Source organism: Neofelis nebulosa, chromosome 13 (assembly GCF_028018385.1).
Source record: "Neofelis nebulosa isolate mNeoNeb1 chromosome 13, mNeoNeb1.pri, whole genome shotgun sequence".
In the NCBI taxonomy this organism is placed as follows: domain Eukaryota; kingdom Metazoa; phylum Chordata; class Mammalia; order Carnivora; family Felidae; genus Neofelis; species Neofelis nebulosa.
In genome coordinates, this window is record NC_080794.1 from 22,316,470 (window position 1) to 22,324,032 (window position 7,563).

Here is a 7,563-nt window from a genome sequence, read left to right on the forward strand (position 1 = left end):
GTGCTCCCGGAACCCTCCGTCTCTGCTCACCTCATAGCCTGGTCGCTAGTGTGGCTGCCTGTCCTGTTCCGTTTTGGCGTTTGTTTTCTCCATATACTTGCTTCCACCTGGGTATGAAATCTACTTGCGTGAAGCAAGTAGCAAGCAAACCCTGTTTGGATTTCTGTGGATAATTTGTAGCCTGTTAAGGTAGCCTTTTGTTGTCTGATGATTGTCATGGAAATCAGGAGAGGAGGCAGGTGTCTGCAATTGTTGGTTATGCTTGTGTCTTCCCTGAGCTCAGCTCCACTTGGTGCTGACCGCCATGGGTGTCCCGAGCCCCATGCAGCTTCGGAGGTCCTGGTACAAACCCAGTTGGCTGTGCCTGTCTCGCCCGTCCTACACGTGTGTCTCATGAGATCCGGCCCTGCCTCACCACCAGGACCTGTCAAGGGTCATAACGCTGGCGGGTCCGTGGCTCCACGGTCCTTTTCAGGGCCCACAGCCACATAGCCGCAGACCCACAACCTGTGACAGAAGGAAAAATGGAGTCAGAAGGGGTTCATTTGTCGTGACGGCAGCCAAGGGACACTGTGTCTCCACCGTGTCGAGCAGACTGTCTGTAAGCTGCCGATGAGTCCGTCAGTTTGTAACCTCAACCGAAATGTCCCCGAGAAGCAGAAGTCAGACCCGAGTGTGGGGTCAGGGGGTTGGGTGCCTTGTCATTTTACACACGTCCCTGTAGATTCCAGCCTTGCATCGCTACCAGAAGTGACAGTGGATTAGGCCACAAGCTCGCTCCATTTCCCCCAAACAAAGAGCTTTGCACAATCGTGCATGGGAGGGCTCCATGCTCACCAGGGTTTGCCCTGAATGGCGTCAGGAAACAAGCACCTTCCTTCTCAGCTGGCCGTGGTGTATGGTGACATGGTCTGGGTCTCCGCCTCTACCTTCTGTGGCCGGGCTCCTGGTGGTTGGAGGTCCTGGGGAGGGTACACCCCTCGGTGCAGATGGGCTGGGGGTCTCAGTGGGCCCACTGCCCGGACGCGAATCCACCCTTTCGCCTGGCGTTATGTCGATCCTAGGAAGTCGTTTTGGACGCTGCACAAAGCACAGCTCATAGCTTTTCAAATGAGTTGCTGGCTGTCATTTCAGGGCTGTGCTCCTCTGTCTGGGTGCACGGTGAACTCATGTCACTCTCCTCTCCACCCCACAGTTGCTGCCTTTGGAGGAAGAGTCACAAGATAGTGTGGCAAGGACACGATGTGTACCATCAGCTCCTTCTTCCCAGAGGTCCCTGAGCTTGGACAGGCTGCAGCAAGGGGCACTGCCCAAGGCCAGCCACGAGGACATCAGGGATGCCACAAAGTAAGGGGCACAGGCATCGTAGGAGATATGCCTGTGGGCTGGTTTTCAGCTCTGAGAACCCTTTGATCTCTCCATGGGGGAGAAAGGGTCGGAACAGCGATTCCAAAGAAAGGCCAATGAACTGAGTTTACGTGCACGGTGTTCTTGGGATACCTGCCTGGGTGCCCTGGGTGTGGCCAGCAGGGCAAAAGGCAGGTGGGAAAGACCAGAGTCTTGTGATGCTGGTGGCTGTAGGGCAACCTCGTTTGCTCAGATCCTACACACCAGCAGTCCTGAGACCTGCCTTTTCCTCCCGGTGGATCCTGGGTGACATGCTCCCTAGGGCTCCTCTCCTGGGCTGCACTGTGCCCTGTGGGGTTGTCAGGAGCCATGCTCTCTTCCCCCCACCCCCACCAGGCAGCTCCAGCAGCCTCTCTGTTACTCGCACCACGTCCTGGGGTGGCTCAGGTGTGCATGTCCTCCGTGCTCCCGGGTCACGGCCAGGGAGGGGTGCTGAGCGTTCTCCACCCAAGGTGCTTGGACTCCAGATATACTTGGGAGGGAGACAGTGTCAGCTCCCAGGGCGCAGCCCTCCCTAGAAGCTGGGGGATTGTGCTTCTAATCACGTGGGGCGGTGTGTCGTGCGACGAGCACGCGTGGAAGATGCTCTCCTGTGCGTCCCCCAGATCCACAGCCTCTCAGGATGGCCCCTTGAGCAACCTCAGCAACACTAGCAATAACCAGGACTCACTGAACAACGCCCCCAAGAAGAAGGGCATCACAAAATCCATCCGCTGGTTGCTCACCAGAAAACAAAAGGTCCACCCCAGCCACGCTAGTGACGAGCCTGCATGACCAGGTTGGTGTCCCCTGCGTGTTTGCAGCGTGTGGGTGGTCTTACTGGCCTCATTCCTCTAGATCCGTGGTGTCTCTGCCTGCAGACCCCTCCCCGTATCGGGAGACCTCACGTGGCTGTTGACACCCCCCACCTCCCCTTTCATCACTCTGCTTCCCCACAGCCACTGAATTGGAGCCACTGAATTGAAAACCCTTCCCAAGGTGCCCTGGGACTCAGCAAATTGGGTGGACAAGCTGAAAAACACCAAAACTTTAAAAAATAAGCATTGTGTTTCTTGTCACCTTGCTGAGCACTTTTCAGCTGTACCTGTTTTGAAAGCAGTAGCTGTTCGTTTGCTCAATATAGTCTATAGCTGCAAAGCAGTATTATGTCCTCCACGGACATAAAAAGGCCTCCAGGGCCTTTTGCTCCTGGAACCATGCTGGGAAAATTCGGTCCCTTGGATGTTGCCAGTGTGTTTTCTTCCACATCCTTATACTTTCTGTAATGAAAACATTAAGATTCGTGGTAGTGCCGTCTGGCTCTCACACCCACTGCTCCCAGAAATGTGTATGTCTTGTAAGTCCAGAGGTCACAAAAATTGGCCAAAACATTTCACTGTGTTTCCTCCGTTTATTTTGTCATCTTCAGGAGGTATGGGTTAAGTACTTGGTCATATGAGGACAGCGTTTATTGAGTTGTTTGCCCCAGCATTTGATTCAGTTTCACAGAGTGTGTGTAAGTGACTTTCTCCGGGGCTGAGATGTTCAAATTGCTCACTTGGGTTCTGTGTTATCATAGGTATAACGCAGTGTCTGAGAGTGGATCATACTGTGGTCTCTGTGGACATGCCTGGCCAGTCCCAGAAACATACGGTTGACCCTTGAACAGCCAGGGTTTGAAGATCAGGTCCACTTATAGGCAAGTTATGTGTTTCCATCCAGTAGAGTGATGTAAATGTATTTTCTTTATGGTTTTCTTAATCACATTTACCTTGTTTTATGAAGGAATGTAGCATATACACGTCACTTATAAAATATGTGTTAACCGACTGTTTCTGGTAAGGCTTCTGGGTACAGTGGGCTATGAGGAGTGAAGTTCTCAGGGAGGTGGCGGTGAGGTAGAGCCCCATAAGGCTCCACGAAAGGTGCCTAGTGTTGACAATGTCCGCCTGGGAGAATGAGTCTCAGTCACGGCCGTGGTCACGTCGTATTTGATGGCACGATTCTTGTTACGAACGACCACCTCACTGCTTCGTTTACGTCCTAACTGTGAGATGCGTGTTGTCAGTCACAGGTTAGGAGACCTCATACGTGTGCCTACTCCCTGTAGAATTCCGCAGATTTCTCAATGTCTTTGAGTGGGCTCTAACTGTAAGGCTGGGAAGCACTCACCTGAGGTTTCCATTGGAGCAGGTGATTGGAAAATCTTGTGTGGTGTCGAGAATTGAGTCCTTGAGGGAAATCGGGACCCTGTTCAGTAGGCCTGGTCCCTGGCGGCCACAGTGCTCGTCCATCTTACCGCACGGAGGAGGCAGAGTTCTGTAACCGGGAGGGGCGCAGCCACAGCAAGGAATTGGGTGTCTGAAAGCTGAGGAAGGAAGTAACTAACCACAAAAGGCAGACGAGTCTTCCATGCCTCCAGGATGTGGGCTTGTAACTCTGGTTCCTCAGCACAGAGTTCGGTGCTGGGGGCCGATTGAAAATCCAGAAGCGAGGGGCGTCTGGAGGGCTCGTCCGGTTAAGGCTCCGACTTCAGCTCAGCTCATGATGTCACGGTCCGTGGGTTCGAGCCCTTTGTCGTGTTCTGCGCTGACAGTGTGGAGCCTAGGTTGGATCCTGTCCCTCCCTCCCTTCGTCTGCCACTCCCCCACTTTCTTGCTGTGTCTCTGTCTCTGTCTCTGTCTCTGTCTGTGTCTCTCTCAAAAATCAATAAACTTGAGAAAAAGGGGCAGTGGGGATGGCCCAGTTGAAGGATAGCCTAGCTGTGATTGAGTTATTGTGAATCACAAGAAAAGCCAGAAGCCAACCTTTGTGATACACGTTGTGTATATACATAATTTAATTATAAGGTATGTAACAGAGAAATGTAATAAGGATCTGCAAGTGTTTGAAGCGTGTCCATGCGTTTGAACAACTGCTATTTTACCTAGTGAAAGACCTTGGAAATGAATTGGGTAAATGTGTTTCCTGTAGTGTGTACTTCCTTTTAAATCTCTTCACAGTTGACAGAAGCAGTCTTTCACCAGAAGTAACTAGTGAATCATCTGGTGATTTTTCCTTGTCTCCTAAAGCAAATGCAATCTTTGTTACTTTGCATGAACGTGAGGTATCCCGTCACAGTCTCTTAATATGCTGGGGAGTCTTTTCAGGTCTCTCTGATTTTCAACTGAGTCCACAAAGCGGGCTTTGCGATTAGAACTGAGACGTTTGTGTTGAAGTGACAAGGTGCCCAGGCACGGGGCCAACAGTGTTGTCTGACGGGAGGAAGGTTTTCCAGAACACCCGGAGTGTGCAGCTGAAGCATAGGCTTGGGGCACACAGCAGAGATCCTTGTCCTGCATTACAGGGTGTGGTTGTGATGGAGAGAGCTTTCGGCAGCCACCGTGGCCATGGGTGTTGACTGTCGGCAGAGGTGCTGGTTTGGAGGAAGGACCCAGTGATTCGCTGGGTCCTATCGATTGGCCTTAAAGCGGATGCCAACAATCGCGTAGACAGTGGAGTTCACGGCACGTTGATGGCCTCAGATGGGACCTTCGATGTCACCGCCCTGGCGCTTCTGGTGCAGAACCCGACCCAGAACACACAGGTGACACCTGGCCGTCTGCACCCGCCCACTGCTCTCTTGCTGGAGACCCTGCAACCTGTATTGTAGCAAGGCAGCGCGTAGCTTCACCGCACAGCTAGTCCTCTCTCCCCAGGCCCGGTCTGTGCTGTGTGGCACGGAGTCCTCGGTGCTGCCTCCTCCTGCCTGAGCTCTGCCTGTCCCTTCCCCTCACAGGCTCGTGAGACTGGCGTGCATTTAGCTCTTATGTGGAGAGAGAAACACTCTTACTTTGTGTGCCACGTGGAAGTTTCATGGCTTCTGTTTCTGATTTCCCAGTGGAATTCTGTTTGACTCATGGGCTCAATGGAGAATCAGGAATCTTTTGATCCTTCTACAGAACACTGAACACCTTTGGGAATGCCCTCAGTGTCCCCAGTGCAAATCCCCCTCCACGGCACCCTTGTCTAATTTCCCGGAGAGCATGGACCCCTCTCCCCAAAGGCCCATTCCTGTGGGCTTCCTGGGGGGCTCAGATGATTCGGCGCTCGACCCTTGCTTTGGGCTCAGGTCATGATCTCATAGTTGGTGACGTCGAGCCCCAAGTCGGGCTCCGTGCCGACAACGTGGAGTCTGTTTGGGATTCTCTCTCTCCATCTCTCGCTGCCCCTCCCCTGCTCGTGCTGTCTCTCTGCCTCTCAAAGATAAGTAAATCAAGCCCATTAATGGACTCCACGTTAACATCTCTGATTGAAAATACACTATTAGGATTCAATGGATATTGTTTTGAGTTTGAAGTCTTGGTTTCAACGCAAGTGCAATATGTCGTCATCCTTTAGATTGACATAACTTTTGGGGTGTTTGCTCGCGATTTCAGGCTCGTGCTATCTTGGAATGGGAGTTGAACCACCTTTTGGTCATGGGGACTGACCAAAGGGTCGGTGAAATAAGTTTTCGGCCTAATGATATCTAAATTTGCGTTAACTGTTAAGTATTATATTTGGGGGTGCCTGGCTGGCTGAGTCGGAGGACAGCGTGACTCATAATCTCTAGGTTGTCACTTTGAGCCCTGTGTTGGGGGTAGAGATTTCCTGAAAGTAAAATCTTAAAAAAAAAAAAAAAAAAAAAAAGTAACGTAGATTATTATGTTTGTAAGAATCATGTACCAGACTACTCTTCCAAATGTGGAGATAATTTTACCTTACAAGTTAAGCTTCACTCTTAATTTATTAACAAATGAGCTTTGGGGCGCCTGTGTGGCTCAGTTGGTTGAGTGTCTGACTTTGGCTCAGGTCAGGATCACACTGCTTGTGAGTCTGAGGCCAGCATTGGGCTGGCTGCTGTCTGCGTGGAGCCTGCTTTGGGTCCTCTGTCACCCTTTCCATCGGCCCCTCTCTCGCTCACACACAATCGTTCTCTCTTTCTCTCTCCCTCTCTCTCTGAAAATCTAACAAACAGGGGCGCCTGGTAGCTCAATCATTTAAGCATCTGAGTCTTGCTTTCAGCTCAGGTCGGGATCTCACACTTCGTGAGTTTGAGCCTCCCATTGGGCTCAGCGGTGACAATGGCGATTCTGCTTCGGATTCTCTCTCTCCCTAGCTCTCTGCCCTTCCGCAACTCATACTGTTTCTGTCTCTTTCAAAAATAAATAAATGTACCTACAAAAACTTAAAAAACTACCAAACCAATGAGCTATTGAGAAACCAATATTTTAACAGAGGTGAGGAGTTTGGTTTCTTTCCTTTTGATATTTGACTTTTGATAGTCTTGAGAAATATTTTTCACATCATAACACGTTGATGGCAGCCTGGCAATAGAGCCTGTAAGTTGTGTTTGGGGGCGGCCGGAGGTCTCTCTGCAGTCCAGGGCCCTGTGCTCTGGGGGAAGGTTACAGTCGTTTATTTAAAAAGACACGAAGTGTTGATTTCTCCTTATACAACAGCAGGACTGATTTACTCCCACACCACTACTTAAGACTGTCTTCATTGCCATAAGAACACTCAAGTGTGACGAGAATAGGACATGTGAAAGGGTGTGGTGGGACCGTCCTAGCGTGTAGCACTGTCCGCAGCTTAAAGACTGTTTTGAAAACCAAAAGGTAGTATCTTCTATAGCAGGAAGGTGATTTCACAAAGACAGTGCGGCAGGTCCAGTCAGCCCAGGAGTGTCCTGACTTGTGCCCAGTCAGTGTCCTGGCACAAATACGGCCCTGCCTCCTTTTACCACCTGAGGCATCCATCTGGGCAGGGGGCCCCCAATGGCTGTCAGGAATGGGGGTAAACAGCTGTAAACAAACTTGCAGAGTGCGGTCATTTTAAAGGGCTGGTAACCTTACTATATATTTTTGGTTTTTATTTCACAATGTGTCCTGTAATTTCCCAGGATGATGATAGAAGCTTCAGGAGGGCACCTTCTTAGAGATAGCAATGTAGATCAAGACACTCTTGACTTACCTGCTGAGTCAGCAGAGACTCTCCCTGCAGACTTCTGGGTCACTTCCTCTCTGTCCTCTATGCAGCCAAAGAAGATGCTGCCGGTCTGTATGTGACGTGCTGCTCTGCCCCAGCCTCTTGGCGGAGGTATGGGAGGCTCTTGGGTTGGAATGTGAACACTGATGGAGAATGGCCGACTTAATA